Source organism: Hypanus sabinus, chromosome X2 (assembly GCF_030144855.1).
Source record: "Hypanus sabinus isolate sHypSab1 chromosome X2, sHypSab1.hap1, whole genome shotgun sequence".
NCBI classification, from domain to species: Eukaryota; Metazoa; Chordata; class Chondrichthyes; order Myliobatiformes; family Dasyatidae; genus Hypanus; species Hypanus sabinus.
Genome location: NC_082739.1, coordinates 14872286 through 14894686, shown reverse-complemented (window position 1 = coordinate 14894686; position 22401 = coordinate 14872286).

Sequence of the window (22401 nt, the reverse complement as noted above, 5' to 3'; positions counted from 1 at the left end):
TCTCTTGAATAGCTCCCTGAACCACAGTGCCACGGTTCAATCGATCGTACTTCCTACAGTCCCCAGTCCCATCTACATGGGGAGCAACAATCTCAGACTCAGGGCTGAGGCTCCTACAGCATGACCACTTGGACCCCCTTGCTACCCCACTTGCAGTCACATAACTGGAAAGGGGTCAAAGGAGGGTCACAAAAATGATTCCAGGATTGAATGGCTCATCACATGAAGAGCGTTTCATAGCTCTGGGCCTGTATTCACTAGAATTCAGAAGAATGAGCGGTGACCTTTCAAATAGTGAAAGGCCTTGATAGAGCGGATGTGTGGAGGATGTTTCCTATGGTGTGAGGGCCTAAGCCCAGAGGACACAGCCTCAGAATAGAGGGCCATCCTCTTAGGATGGAGGTGAGGAGGAATTTCTTTAGCCAGTGAATAGTGAACCTGTGGAATTCTTTGCCACAGGTAGCTATGGAAGCCAAATCTTCACATATATTTAAGGTAGAAATTGAGAGATTCTTGATTGATCAGAGCGTGAAGGGATACAAGGAGAAGGCAGGAGACTGGGGCTGAGAGGAAAATTGGATCAACCATGATGAAATGGGGGGGACGTCACGTGATGACGTAGGATCGAGATGCTGGAACCCAGCCCTCCCGTAAAAAAGTTAATAAATTAATGTTTAAGTGAAGAAAAGTTAATTAATACTTTTTTAAGGTTACTTATAAACTACTCCGGATTGTTTTAAGCTATGCCTCATAAACAGAGGACGAAGAAAACTGCTACCGCGAAGACCGCTCAAGTTGGAACAGAATCAAGGCCTACATCTACCGAAGAACCGCGGACTCAGGTACAACACACCACCGGTGAAACAGAAAAGGAGACTGCGGCAGCATCGGCCATTTCTAAAGGGAAAGATCAACGAGAACTGCGCAAGCGTAAAGGAACGAGCATGCGCAAAAGAGAGCAACCAGATCTACAAAACCCAGCAACGACTGAAACCGACAGTGAAAGTGAGTCTGAGAGAGAGCCGGACTCTCTGGAAAAATCAGACGAAGATGGAGATCAAGATGAAAGTTCCTCTGAAAATACAAAAAAGACTTTGAGGCAAATAATGCATAAATTAGAAAAATTAAATGCATTAAAAGTAATTACAGAAAAAATAACAAATATGGAGGCTATGTTTGATAAAATGACAAAGAAACAGGAAAAAATGGAAAAGAAAATTACAGATTTGGACGTCAAAATGGAAGAAATGGAGGGAAGAATGAAGAGGATGGAAGATGATAATGATGCCTGGACATCAGAAAGAAAACAACTCGTGGGAAAAATTGATAAACTTGAAAATTTTAGTAGACGCAACAATATTAAAATTGTTGGACTTAAAGAAGGTACCGAAGGAGAAGACCCAATAAATTTTTTTCAGAAATGGATTCCTGAAAAATTGGAAATGGGAGAAGAAACTTTAATTGAGATTGAAAGGGTGCACAGAGCCTTAAGACCAAGATCTCAAGATGATCAAAATCCGCGATCAATTTTGATAAGATGTTTAAGATACCAGGATAAAGAAAAGATTTTGAGGGCGGCTGCCCAGGGTGCTAAAAGAAGAAAAGGTCCGTTGATGATAGCTGAGAAAGCAGTTCTTTTTTATCCTGATATAAGTTATAACCTTTTGAAGAGAAAGAAAGAATTTAATCCAGTTAAAAAGGTTTTGTGGGAAAAAGGTTATAAGTTTTTAATGCGTCACCCAGCAACACTGATAATTTTTTTGGAGGAAGGAAAAAGATTTTTTTCTGATTATCAAGATGCGGAGGTGTTTGCACAAAAACTTTCATCTCTTCGTTAATTAAAAGTAGAGATTTCTAAATGTAATGGTTAAAGACGAAGACAGAGAAAGCAAATGGAACTGATGGACATTTAAGGACGATATAAGGGAGAAAAGTAATATTTTAGAAATATTAATTGAGAATAGTATGTTTTTTTAATATATTTTTTTTATGTTGCAGGGGGACTGGGGAGCTTTGAATCGGTTACTACGGGATTCACGTGTGTAATCATGGCGATTGCCATGACCCGTACAATAGAGGGGGGTAATGTTGTGTTTCCTTTCTTTCACAACGTTAGTAGGGGGGTATTTTGTTTTTTTCTTTATTTTCTATTTTTCTTCTATTCTTTTGCCTGGATGATTGGTGGGGACACACATAGCAACGTGGAGACTTCTAAAAAGATTTCCCAGGATACAATGAAAGTTGAAAGATTAGGTATTATTATAAATTGGAGTAACATAAATAAAAATAATGACTAATTTATTGAATTTTTTAAGTTTTAATGTTAATGGGCTTAATGGACCAATAAAAAGAAAAAGAATTTTAACATACATTAAAAAAATGAAAACAGATATAGCTTTCTTACAAGAAACTCATTTAACGGATATAGAACATCAGAAATTAAAAAGAGACTGGGTTGGAAATGTTATTGCAGCTTCATTTAACTCAAAGGCAAGAGGAGTTGCAATTTTGGTCAATAAAAATTTACCAATTAAAATACAAAATGTATTAATTGATTCGGCAGGAAGATATTTAATTATACATTGTCAAATTTTTTCAGAACTATGGACTCTTATGAATATTTATGCACCAAATGAAAATGATGTAAAATTTATACAGGAGGTCTTTTTGAATTTGGCTAATGCACATGATAAAATATTAATAGGTGGAGATTTTAATTTTTGTTTAGATCCAGTTTTAGATAGATCAACAAAGGCTATTACAAAATCAAAAGTAGCAAAATTAACTCTATCATTGATGAAAGATTTAAATTTGATTGATATATGGAGAAGAATCAATCCAAAAGAAAGGGATTATTCATTCTATTCAAATAGACATAAAACATATTCAAGGATAGATTTTTTCCTATTATCAACAAATATTCAAGATAGAGTGAAAAACGTGGAATATAAAGCAAGAATATTGTCTGATCACTCTCCTTTAATAATGACAATGATAATGATAGATAAAGAGGAATCAATTTATAGATGGAGATTTAATTCAATTTTACTAAAACGTTAAGATTTTTGTGATTTTATGAAAAAGCAGATTCAGTTCTTTTAGATACAAATTTACATTCAGTTGATGATAAATTTATATTGTGGGAAGCAATGAAAGCATATTTGAGAGGCCAGATAATAAGTTATACTTCTAAAATTAAGAAGGAATATATGATAGAAATAGATCAATTGGAAAAAGAGATTATAAAATTAGAAAAAGAATCTCAAAGAAATATGACAGAAGAAAAACGAAGACAACTTATTAATAAGAAGTTAAAATATAATACACTCCAGACATATCGAACAGAAAAAGCAATTATGAGAACTAAACAGAGATATTATGAATTAGGTGAAAGATCACATAAAGTTCTTGCATGGCAGTTAAAAACAGATCAGATTTCTAAAACAATAAATGCAATTCGAACAAAAGTGAATGAAATTACTTATACACCTCTAGAAATTAATGAGGCTTTCAAGAATTTTTATTCTGAGTTGTATAAATCAGAATCAAAGAATGATGACGTTAAGATAGAAGAATTTTTATCACAAATAACTCTTCCAAAATTAAATACAGAAGAACAGAAGGGATTAGGTATGTCTTTTACATTGAAGGAAGTTGAAGAAGCTTTGGGATCACTTCAAAGTAATAAATCTCCAGGAGAAGATGGTTTTCCACCTGAATTTTATAAAAAGTTTAAAGATTTATTAATTCCTCCTTTTATGGAGTTAATATATCAAGCGGAAAGAACGCATAAACTTCCAGAATCTTTTTCAACAGCTATTTTAATAGTATTGCCAAAAAAAGACAGAGACCTTTTAAAACCAGCATCATATAGACCTATTTCTTTATTAAACACCGATTATAAAATAATAGCAAAAATCTTATCTAATAGATTATCTAAATGCTTACCAAAATTAGTGCATATGGATCAAACAGGATTTATCAAGAATAGACAATCGGCAGATAATGTAACTCGGTTATTTAGTATAATCCATTTAGCACAAAAGAGGGAGGAAATGAGTGTGGCAGTTGCTTTAGATGCAGAAAAAGCATTTGATAGATTGGAATGGGATTTTTTATTTAAGGTATTGGAAAAATATGGACTAGGAACATCATTTATAAAATGGATTAAAACCTTAAATACTAATCCCAAAGCTAAAGTAGTGACAAATGGTCAAATTTCAACATCATTTCAGTTAACAAGATCAACTCGGCAAGGTTGCCCACTATCACCTGCTTTATTTGTGTTGGCAATAGAACCACTAGCTGAATTAATCAGAATGGACCCAGATATTAAGGGTTTCAGAGTTAATCAGGAAGAATACAAGATTAACTTATTTGCTGATGATGTTCTACTTTATTTAACAGATCCATTACATTCACGACGCAAATTATTTTATAGACTAGAAGAATATGGGAAAATATCGGGTTATAAAATAAATTGGGATAAAAGTGAAATTTTACCTCTTACTAAAGGAGATTATAATCAATGTCGATTAATAACTCAATTTAGATGGCCAGCAAATGGTATAAAATATTTAGGTATAAGAATTGATAATGATATAAAAAACTTATACAAATTAAATTACTTACCACTTTTGAAAAAATTCAGGAAGATCTTGAAAAATGGATGGCATTACCAATAACATTAGTAGGTAGAGTAAATACTATAAAAATGAATATATTCCCTAGATTACAATATTTATTTCAATCATTACCAATACAATTACCCCAGAAGTTTTTTCAAGAGTTAAACAAATATGTGAGGAAATACCTCTGGAAAGGTAAGATGTCAAGAATATCGTTGGAAAAATTGACATGGAAATTTGATCTAGGAGGATTACAACTTCCAAATTTTAAGAATTATTATAAAGTAAATCAACTTAGATTTATTGCATCTTTTTTCGAGAAAGATAAACCGGCATGGATTAGAATAGAATTAGATAAAATAGGAGAAAATGTACCAGAAGATTTTATATACAAATGGGAATCTAAATGGATACGGGAAAAGAAAGAATCTCCTATATTAAAACATTTGATTGATTTATGGAATAAGATAAATGTTGATGATGAGACAAAAAAATCTTTATTAGCAAAGAGATCTTTAATTCAAAATAGACTTATTCCTTTCACAATGGACAATCAACTTTTATATAATTGGATTCAAAATGGGATTAGATATATAGGGAATTGTTTTGAAGGAGGTATATTAATGTCATTTGATCAATTAAAGAATAAATATAAAATATCAAACAACACTTTATTTTGTTACTTTCAATTAAGGGCGTATTTAAGAGAAAAATTAGGTCAAACAATGTTATTGCCGAAATCTAATGAATTAGAAATTTTAATTCAAAAAGGAAATATTAAAAAATTTATATCTTGCATGTATAACTTGATTCAAAGACAGGTAATTAAACAAGGAGTCCATAAGTCAAGACAAAAATGGGAAAGTGATTTGAATATTAAAATTGAAGAAACAAATTGGTCAAGACTATGTCTTGATAGTATGACAAATACAATAAATGCTCGGTTAAGATTAGTGCAGTATAATTTTCTACATCAATTATATATTACACCACAAAAAATAAAAAAATTAAATCCAAATTTATCGGATCAGTGTTTCCGATGTAACCAGGAAACTGGTACTTTTTTACATTCGACATGGTCTTGCTCTAAAATTCAACCTTTTTGGACAAATTTAAGACTTTTACTGGAACAAATTACAGGAACACAACTTCCTCATAATCCAATATTATTTTTACTAGGTGATATTGAAGGGATAAAACCGAAACTCAAACTAAATAAGTATCAGAAAGAATTTATAAAAATTGCACTGGCAGTAGCCAAAAAAGCTATTGCAGTTACTTGGAAATCGGATACACATTTAAGTATAGATTCTTGGAAGAAAGAAATCTATGGTTGTATTCCATTAGAAAAAATTACTTATAATTTAAGAGATAAATATGAAACATTTCTGAAAATTTGGAGCCCTTATTTACAAAAGACAGGATTAAATGTATAGATGCTCTGAAGATGAAACAATTGGTTATTAGGGGAAAGAAATAAATATACATATTAAAGTTATTACGAATTCCATGGAGCATGTGGATATCTTCCAACAACCAGGCATTCTTTCTTTCTTTCTTTCTTTTTTTTCTATAGGGCAGTTAGGGGGGAGGGGTTAAGGGGAGGGGGTAAAGGTTATATACATTGTTTTTTCATACTTTGTAATCATTTAAAAATGCAATAAAAAAAGTTTTTAAAAAAAACCATGATGAAATGGTGGGAAAGACTCAATGGGCCAAATGGCTTAATTCTGTTCCTATATCTTATATAGTTTAGATCCATAATGTAACAACATAACGAAAAAAAAGGCCAGCTGGTGGTGTAGTGGCATCAGCACTGGACTTTGAGGCGAATGGCCCCGAGTTCGAATTCGACCAGCTCCTTGCATGCTTTCTGTCCGTGCTGGGTTGAGCGTTGAGCTTGCAACTCAACCGCATTAAAAAAATGCACGGAAATGGCACAAGGCATGAGAAGGAACAACAATATAACAAAAAAAAATAAGGAAAAATAAAGAAAATCAAAATTGTATTAATTCTGTATCTTGATCTGATTTTACTGGATTTGTCATTTTTTATTAAGTGCAAACTAGTGTTAAAGTCAATACTTACTTGAAGAGAAATTTCAGTTGATTCTAAAGGTCAAGATGGAATTGGTCCCCTAACAGTATTGTCTGATGTTTGGATGCACAAATTACTTTATGCTCTTCCATTCTGGAAGATTTTGCAATCCGTTTGACAGACTTCCCTTGTGTAATAAAATATGTTTGTTACCATGTTACTACACAGGTAACTAATAACCATAAATCACCCGTCAACTCCCTTGCTGTTAATTTGTTAGCAAATGATAAAAAAGCATTTTCAACCTAATCAAAAAAATAAATCTAAAATCAAATTGGTTTCAAGGGGATTTTTCCAGCCAATGAAATGCATTTATGTAATTTAGATAATTCCAAAAGAATTTGCATTTCATTGAACAAGATTAGAGAAAATCCCTACCCAATCCAGACAAATATCTGAAGATGCCACAGAGGCAAAATATTCTGGGTGCTGCAAATCTGAAGTAAAAACACAGAATGCTGTAAAAGCTCATGCTAAAAATGGATAGAACTGAAACAGAATTTGTATTAATAATCGTCAGGTCATTTTGCCACATAATCTGTCCAAACTACTAAGTAATTAGAGCACTTCCTTTTTACATACCTGAACATATTCCTACCCTCAGCCACAAAGATATTCCAGGTATTTATATTTAACTTGCCACTGACTCATGTGAAATAGGTTGGAAGTCAATGTACTCGGCTGTTATCAACCTAAATACAGGGTACACTGCTATTGACTTAACATAATAGCAGTAAACGCCTGCTGTAATTAATAGATTCAGCAGCTTAGATGACAACTATGACTTTGCCAAATGGGCCATATCCAGTTTCATCATATTGTAGGTAAAGATCTTGTATTCAGAGGGAGATCTGTAGTTGCCAACTCCTCAGTTCATACTCCTGGCCTTATCTTTCAGTAACAAAGAACCTGTTTACAAACATACATGCACGGAAATGGTTCTGTATTTTATATCAAGCTTAGTGCTGGCTGCATCAAAGTGATAACAACTTGAACATTTCAGAGGGCTGGCAGGCTTCTGAATGGGAACACTTTAAATATTATTTCTCACTGCTGGAGTTAAATTGAGAGACATAAGAAACTGAAGATGCAGGAATCTAGAGCAACACACGAGACGAGATGAAGGGTCTCAACCCAAAATGTTAACTGTACATTTCCCTCCATAGATGCTGTCTGACTTGCTCAGTTCCCCTGGCATTTTCAGTGTTGCTTTATTAGTGTTCAGGTTTCTAGCTGCAAATAGGATTCACAAGACACACTTACACTTTGGATTCATTTGCAGCTATACCCATCTCCCTATTGTGGAGGCTCCTAACTTGCAGATTGAGTTGGTGGTGAGGAAGCCAAGTGCAATATTGGCATTGCTTTTGAGGGGACTACAATCCTTGAGAGCAAAGATGTGATGCTGAGGCTTTATAAGGCATTGGTCAGAAAAAACTTGGAGTATTGTGAGCAGTTTTGGGCCCCTTATTTAAGAAAAGATGTGCTGGCATTGGGCTGGGCCCAGAGGAAGTTCACAAGAATAATTCCAGGAGTGAACAGGTTAATGTATGAGGAGTGTTTGATGGCTCTGGGCCTGTACTCACTGGAGACGGAAACGGAGGCGGAGTTACGATGGCGCTAAACGGCAACTCCTTGCATCTTCAGAAACAGCTCTATTTCCATCTTTACTACTTTTATTCTTTCCTTTCAGGGTTCTTTTGAAGACCCTGACCTGGAGTTACATGCTGACTTCGGTTCTTTGTGGGAATGGGAACCGTTCTCGGGGTTTCAGGATTGGCCGTTGTTCAGCACGCCAAGGGTTCGGCCTGAGAGCCCGGCTTGAATTCTGAAGCCTAACATCTCGGGGCTCTGCAGACGGTTGGACTGAGGGTCGGTATCACGACAGGAGACCAATGTGTTGTCGGGGGAGTCAGCATATCTGCTGCGGGCCTGAAGGCCTGGGATCTTTGCAATCTTTGGGCACCGAGCTCAAAAAAGGCAATGCAACAGACTTTTTAACATCGTAAACCAGTGATTTGTTTGTTATGTCTCTCCACTCACTGGGAAAATGGAGACACCTTTTTCTCCCTTATTAGGGAGAGAGAGAACCTGCAGTTCGTCAAATACCAGGTGAAATGCAAAGTCTTTGGAGTATCTGCAAGTCTGTGTCTTTGCTATTGCTTTGCTCATGCTGAGTGTTGGTGGTGGTACTGATGTTTGCTTTTTTTTGCCAGTTGGGGGGGTTTGTGGCTCGCGGCCGCTTACGCGTGGGAGGGGGGAACTGGTGGGGAGCTTTGGGGTTCTTAGGTTTATCTGTCGTTCATTCTTTGGGGCACTTCTCCGTTTTCATGGATGTTTGTGAAGAAAAAGTATTTCAGGATGTATATTGTATACATTTCTCTGACATTGAATTGGACCTTTGAACCTTTGAGTTTAGAAGAATGAGGGGGTATCTCATTGAAACCTACCAAATATTGAAAGGCCTAGACAGAGTGGGTGTAGAGAGGATATTTCCTACAGTGGTTGAGTCTAGAACACCAGAGGGCACAACCTCAGAATAGAGAGACGTCTCTTTAGAACAGAGATGAGGAAGAATTTCTTTTGCCAGAGGGAGGTGAAACTGTGGAACTCATTGCCACAGATGGCTGTGGAGGCCAAGTTATTGAGTATATTTAAAGCAGATGATGATAGGTTCTTGATTAGTCAGGGTGTCAAATGTTATGGGGAGGAGGCAGGAGAATGGGGTTGAGAGGGATAATAAATCAGCCATGATGGAATGGCAGAGCAGACGCAATAGGCAAAGTCCTGCTCCTGTGTCTTATGGTCTTAATGCTCAAAGTACAGTACAGCAGTTAAAGGTATCATCTTGTTAATTCCTCAGTGCTGTTGACTAAAGGATCAGCAAATTACATTCTCACTCTTGACACAATAATTCATTGTGTGCTTGTAAATCTGGCAGTAGGTGGGAGTTCATCTTGATTTTGCAATAAATATCATTTTAAGTGAAGTTTTTAACTTGAAATATTTCAGGAAGCCCATGTCTGAATAACTGCAAAGGACATTTATTGCTGAGTTGCAGTGAATTCAATCTGGCAGCAGATTCGTTTGATAATTGAGCATGCTGTCATATTATCACAAAGGATACAATGTACTAGCACAGTCATCATCAATTCCTCATTAAAAATCACAAATGGTGATTCTAAGATGAGTGTTCACAGAAATCTGATGAAATTATATCAAGCTTATGACCTGCTAATACATTTAAGAAATTTCATTGAATAATTAATTTCTCTTTGATGATATAGTATTGTCCATTTTACCAGCCAGTTGCATCTTCATGAAGCTACAAGTTCTACCAATTCTACTTCATTAGTAGAAAATGTAGCTTCATGGTAAAAGAGACTGTACTATATCATCAAAGAGAAATTAATTTAAAAATTGTGGAAGTTAACTGGCTGAAGATTCAAAAAGATGTGAGGTAGCATCTTTTAATCACAAATAAGAGATTGGATTGCAGAGTATGATGGGGGAAAGGTTAAGTATGGAAACATGATATATTTCATCTGAAAGCTTACACAATGTAACCACTCTTAGCTGTATCCTTTGAGGGGATGAAGATCATTGATGGAAAGATGTGATCAGTTTTAACTGGTGTTCCTAGGAGCACAAAATATTTTTCACTCATTAAAAATATTTCACTGATATATTAGTAGAAATGAAGCTTTTGCAGAATTGAAAGGGGTCACACAGGTTAGATCTGAAGGTCTCAACCTCACAGAAAAGTGGCTGTCTCTACTTTCTTCGAGATTCAAGGAGATTCAGCATATCAATGAAGACTCTGACATTTAAAAGACCCATGATGGACTCATTTCTGTCGGGGGTAGAGCTCTCCCCAACACTGAAGACATCTACAAGAGGTGATGTCTCACAAGGGTGACAGCAAAAGGGATGCCCACCATCTGGGCCATGCCCCCTTTTTGAAGCTGCCATGAGGCAGGAAGTACAGGAGACTGAAGACCAACCCCTCAAGCTTCTTCCCCACTGCCTTCAGGTTCTCGAACAGACATGAAAAACCCTAACACTACCTTGGACTAGATTTCTTTTACTCTCTCTCAAATCATCCACCATTGTCCCTGTATCTAAAAAGACCAAGGTAACATGTCTGAACGATTGGCATCCTGTCGCACTCACCTGACTAATAAGCAAATGCTTTGAGAGGCTGGTCAAGGACTACATCTGCAGCTTGCTACCACCCAAACTGGACCCCCTACAATTTGCTTACCAACACAACCAATCGACAGATAATGCAATAGCCGCAGCTCCACACACCGTCCTTACACATCTGGAGAAGAAGGATGCTTATGTGAGAATGCTGTTCTTGGATTACAGTTCAGCATTCAACACCATAATTCCCTTGAGGCTTGACAAGAAATTCAGAGACCTCGGCCTTCACCTTGTCTTGTGCAGCTGGGTCTTGGACTTTATGTCAGATCGCCAGCAGGTGATAAGAGTGGGCTCCCTCACCTCCACCACTCTGACTCTCAACACAGGTGCCCCTCAGGGCTGTATCCTAAGCCCCCTCCTTTACTCTCTGTATACCCATGACTGTGTCACCACCCACAGCTCCAATCTGCTAATTAAATTTGCTGATGATACTACACTGATCTCAAATAATAATGAGGCAGGCTACAGAGAAGAAATCATCACTCTGACAAAGTGGAGTCAAGAAAACAACCTTTCTCTCAATGTCACAAAAACAAAAGAGCTGGTTGTGGATTACGGGAGCAATGGAGACAGGCTAACCCCTATTGACATCAATGGATCTGGAGTTGAGAGGGTGAACAGCTTTAAGTTTCTCAGCATAAATATCACCGAGGATCTCATGTGATCTGTACACACCAGCTGTGTGGTGCAAAAGGCACAACAGCACCTCTTTCACCTCATATGGTTGAAGAAGTTTGGTATGGCCCCCAAATCCTAAGACCTTTCTACAGGGGCACAATTGAGAGCATCCTGACTGGCTGCATCACTGCCTGGTATGGGAACTGTACCTCCCTCAATCGCAGGTCCCTGCAGAGATTGGTGCGGACAGCCCAGCGTATCTGTAGATGTGAACTTCCCACTATTCAGGACATTTACAAGGACAGGTGTGTAAAAAGGGCCTGAAGGATCATTGGGGACCTGAGTCACCCCAACCACAAACTGTTCCATCAGGGAAACAGTACCGCAGCATAACAGCCAGGACCAACAGGCTCCGGGACAGCTTCTTCCACCAGGCCATCAGACTGATTAATTCAAGCTGATACATTATATTTCTATGGTATATTGACTGTTCTGTTGTACATACTATTTATTACAAGTTACTATAATTTGCACATTACACAGTTAGACAGAAATGTAACAAAGATTTTTTTACTCCTCATATATGTGAAGGATGTAAGTGATAAAGTCAATTCAATTCAACTCACTGATGTTCTTATGTTTATTTTGTTGTGTAAGTTACATTAATTTAAATTTATGTAAACTTATATCTGTGCTGTTGCTGTAAATAAGCTCTTTCGTGGCCATTATGCCCTGTGTATGGATGCCGAGGACAATAAACTTGAACTTCAACGTCACCAGAGTCAACTTGATGTAATTTGGAGGAATCAATTTTGAATAACATCTGCTGCTGGTTGTGACCACTACTCAGTATTAATGGATAACATAACCTCTCTTCACGGTGGGAAACTATCACTTCAGCACATATTAATGTGCAGACATACAGAACTAGCTGCTCTTACAAAAATAGTGTCAAGCCAAATCCTTTGACCTCACCCAATCCATTAAATCTTACAAGGTTACCTATCATAAAAAGTAAATGATTTTAAATCTCAGATTTTACATGTCTTCCAGTTTCAACATATCGAGTTATTTTACACACTTGCTACTTTGTCATCGACAGACTGTCAAAAAGCTGTCAGGGCTGTCTGAGGCTGACACTTTGGGATCTGCTGCCTGAGGACTAGTTACCACTGGCTGACTACTCCATCTTCTGGAATAATAGCGGCAGCAGAGAATAGGGGGATGATTGGGCTGCATTACAGCCACAGTGCCACAACTGATCACATGCAAAGAATAAACTCTTCCCTCCTTGCTATGTTGAAAATGGTATCGATAGATATACATGCTGAGGATAATACCTGACAATTTTCATGTGATATAAAGGTGTTTGTACACAGCTAAAAATAATCTACAGCTTGGTGTTTTGGCAAATTGTCCCATGAATGGATATTGTTGTAAACTTTGCAAAGATGTGAATAGGAAGATGGCAAATTCAAAGGTTCAAAAGAATCAAAGTGCACTTACTACCAAAGTATGTGTGCAGTATACAACCCTGAGATTCATCTTCCCACATACAGCCACAAAACAAAGAAAACCATAGAAGCCGATCAAAGAAAAAGATCAAACCCCCAACATGCAATAAAAGAACAAATTGCATAAATATCAAAAAAGAGTGAAAGAACACAGAATGTAAAACATCGAACCACAAAGTCATTGAAACAGTCCAGGAATGTTCAATTCACTCTCAGTTCAGTTCAATCCTGTACTGTCATTTGTCGACTATGTTGACATTCAAATATCCTACAGGGAAAAGTATTATAAAGGATGGAGAAAGAAAGAGATTCATCAGTAATAGTGAAGAGATCTAAAGCTCCAATGTTTCTAAATAAATAGAAAAGCTATAGTGTATTCGTAAATATTTATGAAAGAGATGATTATAGGACAATGTTCAAAATCATTTATTTCGTCCAAAAGCAAAAAATTCATACACTTGAAATCTGAAATAAAACAGAAAATGTGGGGATTATTCAGCAAACCTCCCATCGTAGCAAGGAAAAGTTAAAGGTGAAACAGTGGTAAGATGCAGAGAAACTGGGAAGTGCAGGAATGAACGAGAGGGAAGTTGTTAGGGCTGATTAGAGGAAATTAATCAAGAGAGCAAAAGAATGCAAAAGGCAGGTCAGAATAAGAAACACAGAAAACCTACAGCAGAATACAGGCCCTTCGGCCCACAAAGCTGTGTTGAACATGTCCTTACCTTAGAACTACCTAGGCTTACCTGTAGCCCTCTATTTTTCTAAACTCCATGTATCTACCCAGGAGACTCTTAAAAGATCCTATCGTTTCCACCTCCACCACCGTTGCTGGCAGCCCATTCCATGCACTCACCACTCTGAGTAAAAAACTTACCCCTGACATCTCCTCTGTGCCTACTTTCAAGCACCTTAAAACTGCTAGCCATTTCAGCCCTGGGAAAAAGCCTCTGACTATCCACACAATCAATGTCTCTCATTATCTTGTACACCTCTATCAGGTCACCTCTTATCCTCTGTCACTCCAAGGAGAAAAGGCCGAGTTCACTCAACCTATTCTCATAAGGCATGCTCCCCAATCCAGATAACATCCTTGTAAATCTCCTCTGCACCCTTTCTATGGTTTCCACGTCCTTCCTGTAGTGAGGCGAGCAGAATTGAGCACAGTACTTCAAGTGGGGTCTGACCAGGGTCCTATATAGCTGTAACATTACCTCTTGGCTCTTAAACTCAATCCCACAATTGATGAGGGCCAATGCTCCATATGCCTTCTTAACCACAGAGTCAAACTGCATAGCAGCTTTGAGTGTCCTATGGACTTGGACCCCAAGATCCCTCTGATCCTCCACACTGTCAAGAGTCTTGCCATTAATGCTATATTCTGCTATCATATTTGACCTACCAAAATGAACCACCTCACGCTTATCTGGGTTGAACTCCATCTGCCACTTCTCAGCCCAGTTTCGCATCCTATCAATGTCCTGCTGTAACCTTTGACAGCCCTCCACACTATCCAGAACACCCCCAATCTTTGTGTCTTCAGCAAATTTACTAACCCATCCCTCCACGTCCTCATCCAGATCATTTATAAAAATCACAAAGAGTAGGGGTCCCAGAACAGATCCGTGAGGCACGCCACTGGTCACTGGCCTATATGCAGAATATAACCCGTCGACAACCACTCTTTGCCTTCTGTGGGCAAGCCAGTTCTGAATCCACAAAGCAATGTCCCCTTGGATCCCATGCCTTCTTACTTTCTCAATAAGCTTTGCATGGGGTATCTTATTAAATGCCTTGCTGAAATCCATATACACCACCTCTACTGCTCTACCCTCATCAATGTGTTTAGTCACATCGGTAAAATTGGTTTAGTCACATAAGGTGAAATTAAAAACTGCAAATGAGAAACAACGAGTGCTGGAAAGGAGAGATTTAAAACCTGATGCATATTTAAAATAGCTGAATACACTGTCGTGTCCAGAAGACTGCAATGTGCCAAATTGGAAAATTGAGATGTTATTCCACAAGTTTGCATATTGTCCTGATGCAAGACTTCGCTCAGATCTCAGTTAAAATAGAGTGTTCGGATTTAGTCTTTAAAATGGTGAATGATATTGATGCTTTTGGAAAGGGCATAATGGTAGGTATCAGATAAATTCTTGAACATCTTCATTACCAGGATAAGATAAAAGAGCTCGAAAGCTACACTATGGAGAATCCGACTGAGGCACAAACCATGGAGGGAAGAGTTTGGCCGAGACTTTGCCCTTCAACAACAAAGCAACGGATTTTGCTGTTATCTCACTGTTAGTAACACACAAACATTTTTCACTGTTGCCAGTACACATTACCACTGAATTGTGAACAGATCAAGAACAAATAGGCTCTTCAAATGATAAGAATAATTACTGATCACTGGTAAAATAAAACAGGAAATTGAAATTATATCCGGAAAAGTAATTTGTAACATTAGAGGGAAGAAAGGAGGCAGAGTGAAAAAACATGAAAATGGATGATTTATTTCATAAACAATGCCAATTTTTCCAAGAGAAAATAGAATCTTACATATTTTTTCAGAGCCAACTACTTTCTCAGCAGTAATTTTCACAAATTGCTCCAACATTTTATATTAAGTGAAAAAATTAGTATTAAATTTTCAATCTGATGTTCAACCAGAGGAGGCAAGGAGTACAATCAATACTATTGGAGCTACGTTATTGTCATATCGAGTATATCAGCAAAGATTTGTAATCTCACACTTTATAGATATACAGGGTACCTTTACCATCATCTTCTAGGGCTCTGCACTTATCAGTATTGGGAGGCAACAGAAGTTGCTGTCATTTAACAATTATTATCAGCCTATTCATCTGAACTCTTCATCTTCATCTGTCCAGATGAAGAGTCTCGACCCAAAATGACAGCTGTCCATTTCCCTCCACAGACGCAGCCTGAGTTCCTCCAAAAGTTTGTTTTATGGTCCTGATTCCAACACCTGCAGTCTCTTGCATCATCGTATCCTGAGGCCCCAGTATGCCCAATCTAAATATCCCTGATTGTCAGTAACAATTAAAAATCTTTCCCTTTCTCAAACTGAAATACTATATTCTGCATTCTGTTTTGAATTGAATTGAATGATCTTTATTGTCATTATACATAGGTACAATGAAACTCTGTTTGGCTTCCTCTCAGGCAATTAAATAAAGCAGTAGATAAAAACAAGTGTAACCCCCTGGGTCGCCTCAGGCTCGCTCAGCTCGTTCTCGTCTAGGGGGAGCAGCCTTCGGCCCCACCAAACTGGGTAATCAGCTGGTGTGGATGCCTCGCCCAAAAACAGACAGTACACCATATGCAATTAAATGAGTACAATTTATAAAGGTTACTATAACTAAATGATTAATAAAGATACAGTATATATGAAGAAAAAAATAAAGAAAAGGCGCCAAACTTATTAAAGTCCAAACCACTTTGTGCACAACCGTTGGAGCTCAATTACTGAAGTCTTCTGGCCACCATTCGATCCCCTCCGAACTCCTCGACTCACAGCTTCGGACCATCCGAAGTGGTCAACCAAGCACATCTAGCTTCATCTCCTCTCCTCGGAGTACCTCCTGGCCTCGGACCCCCGCTTGGGGTCCGTTCCTCGCCCAGCTTACAGCATCGCGTCCTCTCTCTCACCCCCTCGCGCCGATCTCCCCAAAAGCCCGCCAACAATAGCTTACAGACTCAGAAGAAAGAACAACATTAATCCCAATTAGTTTACAAAGGAATACAATTCTTGTTATCAGTAAATTTTAACCCAAACAAGCTTCCAGCACTCTCTCGCAACAAAGAAGCATTCCTGCTTTTAACAAAACAAAGAAGCCATTTTGATTACATATACAGTAACAAAGAAAAAAGAAATTCCCTTTACACAAGACAGTAATAGAAAAACAGTATTAAATATATAAGTAGCAGAAAATAAGTTGCAGCAGCACCAGAATATCACAGTAATGCACAAAGTGCCATTAGTGCAGGTATTTGAGTCCTTGTGTGTGCTCACAGTTTCAGTCATTGTTCTGTGGGAGTGGTGTGATGGAGGCCACAGCTCTGGGGTAGAAGCTGGTCCTCAGTCTATTTGTTCTGGCTTTTAGTGCCCTGAACCTTTTGCAGGACAGCCGTGGGTCAAACAGGGAGTGGCCGGGGTGTGTGGTGTCTTTGGTTTTCTCTTACGACCTCAATGTACCTATGTGTGGCAATGATTTGCCTGGATGACAGGCAAGCAAAGTTTTACACTATATTATGGTACATGTGACAATGATAAACTGATACCAGTGCCAAACAAATTTAAATAAATAATTAAATCTTTATAAAAGTAAAATAATTATGAATATTAATACATCACAATACAAGGTTCTCTTTCATATGAATGACATTGCTCCTTGTACAATGGTCCTCCCAGTGTTATGTGGAGGGACAGGTATGAAGTGCATCCTGACTCTCTGCTAGTATCTCCTCCTTCACTCCTTGGATGTCCAGGCTTAAAACCAAAGCAAAGGATTCTGAGATGTGCTGAGGTCAACAATTCCCTTCAGATCCACCAGTTATTAGCCTGAACAATTCAGCTCAATATTCCCATTGCTTTGGATTGCTACCAACCAGTTACAGTTATATTGATAAATGTGAGTGGAGCCTCAGGGGTGTGGGCTTAGCCCACTGCTCTGCTCTCTCTATACCCATGACTGTGTGGCTAGGCATAGTTCAAATACCATCTAAAAATTTGCTGACGTTACAACCATTGTTGGTAGAATCTCTGGTGGTGATGAGAGGGCATACAGGAGTGAGATATACCAACTAGTGGAGTGGTGCCGCAGCAACAACCTGGCATTCAATATCAGTAAGACGAAAGAGCTGATTGTGGACTTCAGGAAGAGTAAGACGAAGGAACATATACCAATCCTCAGAGGGATCAGAAGTGGAGAGAGTGAGCAGTTTCAAGTTCCTGGGTGTCAAGATCCCTGAGGATCTAACCTGGTCCCAACATATCAATGCAGTTATAAAGAAGGCAAGACAGCGACTATACTTCATTAGGAGTTTGAAGAGATTTGGTATGTCAACAAGTACATTCTATAGATGTTCCGTGGAAAGCATTCTGACAGGCTGTGTCACTGTCTGGTATGGAGTGGAGGGGGCTACTGCACAGGACCGAAAGAAGCTGCAGAGGGTTGTAAATCTAGTCAGCTCCATCTTGGGTACTAGCCTACAAAGTACCCAGGACATCTTCAGGGAGTGGTTCTCAGAAAAGCAGCATCCATTATTAAGGACCTCCAGCACCCAGGGCATGCCCTTTTCTCACTGTTACCATCAGGTAGGAGATACAGAAGCCTGAAGACACACACTCAGCGATTCAGGAACAGCTTCTTCCCCTCTGCCATCCGATTCCTAAATGGATATTGAACCCTTCAACACTATCTCACTTTTTTAATATATTATTTCTGTTTTTGCACAATTTTTAATCTATTCAATATACATATACTGTAATTGATTTACTTATTTTAAAAAATATTATCCTTTTTCTTCCTCGATATTATGTATCACATTGAACTGCTGCTAAGTTAACAAATTTCACATCATATGCCGGTGATAATAAACCTGATTCTGATTCTGAATGGAAGGGTGTTTTCATTATGTGTGTCTTACAAGAAAAGCAAGAATACCTTGAAAATGATACCACAGATGTTTCGACACAGGAATGTTCAGCAGATTAAAACAGTTATAAGAGAAAGCTGATGATGGGTATTATGAATCAGGATATTGAGTGTTGCAAAGGGCAAGAAAATCGATCAATACAGCCCAACAACCAAGAATACCAATCACACCCTGAATCTTTCCCTATCTCACTGACTATGATTTGTCAAATAGTTACATTAAACTGTTGATACAGCTGCAAACAAGCTATATTTATTGCTTGGAAGAAAGATACAAGATTTGATAGAAGATAATCTCAGGCTGCAGGCCACTATTCACACTCCTGGTGTGAATAGAATATAAAACATACTTCAACTCAGTCAAAAATGCAGATCATCTCACTTACTGATCTATGGCTGAGGTGTAAAATATTTTTGCATTTGTCAATATCACTGGGAGTCTGTGTGTTTATTTAGATTGATTGCAGTGAAGCAGAGGAGTTACAGTTAGTGCCTCTGACACCGGTCACCAAACAAGGAAGAAAGTCAAATGTCCCCAAGAACGGTTTTTAAAAAACTCCTGCACTATATTGGTTTCCAGGTGACCTGCCAGTTTCCCTGATTCCCCTGAAGCTCCTGCCTTTTTCATTCACCGGATGCAGTGCCTGGCAAGGTCAGCATGCCTGCTGGCATTGAGAAGATGGCAGCGAGCAGACGTATGGAATTGCTCATTTACAACCAGTGGCAATGAAAGGATGGCAATATCCTTCTTAGCCAAGATGTCTCGGACTTGGAAGGGAATGTTCTGGTGATGGTGCTGCCATGTGTTGTGATGGTATTGGGTTTGCTGACTGCAAAGTCCTAAACTCAAACGAAGACTTTAAGCCCTATTGGATATATAAATTAGCAGCCTTACGACGGGCCCCTGTGGATAAAAGTAAAATGGCCTGGGAGCAGGATCTAAATACCTCCTTATCTGATGAGAGCTGGGACTCGATTCTCAAATCAGTTAACTCAACCTCTCTCTGTGCTCGCCATTGCCTTTTACAGTTTAAGATTGTTCTTAGAGCCCATATGTCTAAATCTAAACTATCTCGATTCTACCCTGACATTAGTCTGCTCTGTGATAAATGCAAGAGGGGCGAGGCCTCTCTCATCCATATGTACTGGTTCTGTCCTAGCTTGGAGAAATTTTGGAAAGATGTCTTCACTACGTTATCGTATATTCTGAATCAGCACCTAGAACCAAACCCCTTAATTGCTTTGTTCGGTTTCTGGGACGAGACAGATTTTAGTCCGACCAAATGCCGAATATTATCCTTTGCCTCTCTCCTGGCTAGACGCTTGATCTTCCTTAGATGGAGAGATGTTGCCCCGCCCACTCATGCTCAATGGCTTAACGACATTATGGCCTACTTGGACCTCGAAAAAATCCATTATTCAGTTCTTAATTCGGATTTAAAGTTCTATAAGGTCTGGGGACCTTTTATCGAGAACTTTCATAACCTTCCTCCTGACTCGGGTTTTTTTTCTCTCTTTTCGGTCCCTTGCTTTCAGCTCCTTTTTTTTTCTGGTAGTAGGCATTAATATCCTCTGTTGCTAAGTGTATTCACAGTCTGGGAGTTTGATTGTCTATTATATATATAGTTATATTCTCTATATTGTGTTGTGGTTGGTCCGGAGTTTTATTGTGTTGTGGGGCTTGGGGAGGACACTAAGTTTACTTGTCTTCAATTTAGGTGCTTTTTTTTAAATTCTCTTACTTTGTAGCATATTGTCATTGTATGCTTAATTTTGCACTGTATTAATGTTCCTCATTGTGATTTGGGTTTTTTTTTTAATTTGTAAAATGTATAGAAAAACTAATTTTAAATTTTTTTTAAAAAAGCCCTATTGGATATAAATAGCCATGAGTACACTCAGTAAAGGGGGGTTATACTGTAACTACCCAATCTTCAAAGCTTCATAGACTAGTTTACCAGTTTGCACCTGAACAGGAGGCTAACTAATTTCCTAGCAGGAAGGTTTGCTAACACTGCACTGCTGGAGAGTGGGGGGGGGTGGGGTTAAACTAGAGTTGCAGGGGAATGGGAATCAGAGTTCCAGAACAGTTAGTGGAAAGGTTGTGGAGAAAGATGTTGTTAACACCTCAGACAAACTCAGGAATCAAAAGTTAAGAATGGTGCGACTAATGTTCTGAACTGTATACCTGTATACTTCAATGCAAAAAGTACTGTAGGAAAGGGCAGCAAACACAAAACTTACCTTCAACATCGGCTTCATGTTTGTACCGTGTTGGAAATCCTTTGGAATGTGGTTCAGTCATATCGTGGAGAATTCTTCAAACATCATCCTGGTTATTTTTCACTTGTTACTTAGTTACTACCAAAACCCTGGCCTCTCTTATCAAAGTAAGGTCCATCTTGGTGGCTTATTTTACTTGTCCATTGGTTAATTATTACCAGAGCTGTGTAAGAGGCCTGTAGTATGTTCCAGATGTGTAACACCTGTTATAATAGTCTGGTTAATAATAGACAATAGACAATAGGTGCAGAAGTAGACCATTCGGCTCTTCGAGCATGCACCGCCATTTTGAGATCATGGCTGATCAATTACTATCAATACCCAGTTCCTGCCTTGTCCCCATATCCCTTGATTCCCCTATCCATAAGATACCTATCTAGCTCCTTCTTGAAAGCATCCAGAGAATTGGCCTCCACTGCCTTCAGAGGCAGTGCATTCCAGACCCCCACAACTCTCTGGCAGAAGAAGTTCTCCTTAACTCTGTCTTAAATGACCTACCCCTTATTCTCAAACCATGCCCTCTAGTACTGGACTCTCCCAGCATCTGGAACATATTTCCTGCCTCTATCTTGTCCAATCCCTTAATAATCTTATATGTTTCAATCAGATCCCCTCTCAATCTCCTTAATTCCAGCGTGTACAAGCCCAGTCTCTCTAACCCCTCTGTGTGAGACAGTCCGGACATCCCAGGAATTAACCTCGTGAATCTACGCTGCAATTCCTCTACAGCCAGGATGTCCTTCCTTAACCCTGGAGACCAAAACTGTACACAATACTCCAGGTGTGGTCTCATCAGGGCTCGGTACAAGTGCAAGAGGATTTCCTTGCTCTTGTACTAATTCATAAATATTCTGTGTAGGGGCTCTGGATAGAGGTAGCACCTTTGATGTCTGTCAGCTACATTCTACCTCGTAGAGTGGCCGGGCATCACTGGTCCTCATCCGTCTCCTAAATCTCTCACATCCGCCTCCAAGCGACACACCCTGGTACACCGCTTCAGTTGGCACACTAAACAACATGAGAGGGTGGCGATCACAGAGCACCACTGGGTGAAGGACCTCAGTGACAAAGTCACCGACCAGGTGGGCCATGTGTTCGAGACAAGGGCGAGCCACCGAGTTGGAGGACATCAGCTGTGGTCTGGCCTGGAGAGGGGTGGGCACCACCAGGCCTCACCAGCCCAAGACACATGATGGACACAGCAATAAGCCCCATATCGGGTCAGTCACCGCCAGGGTCTTCGAGGGTCTGCCATCCATTGCACTTCAGGGCAGAAGTGTTAAGTTTGTTGCTGGTGTAACCTTACTACAGAAGATCCGTGGGAGACGACATCTCATTAGCCACTTGGAACGTGAGGACATTTGCCCA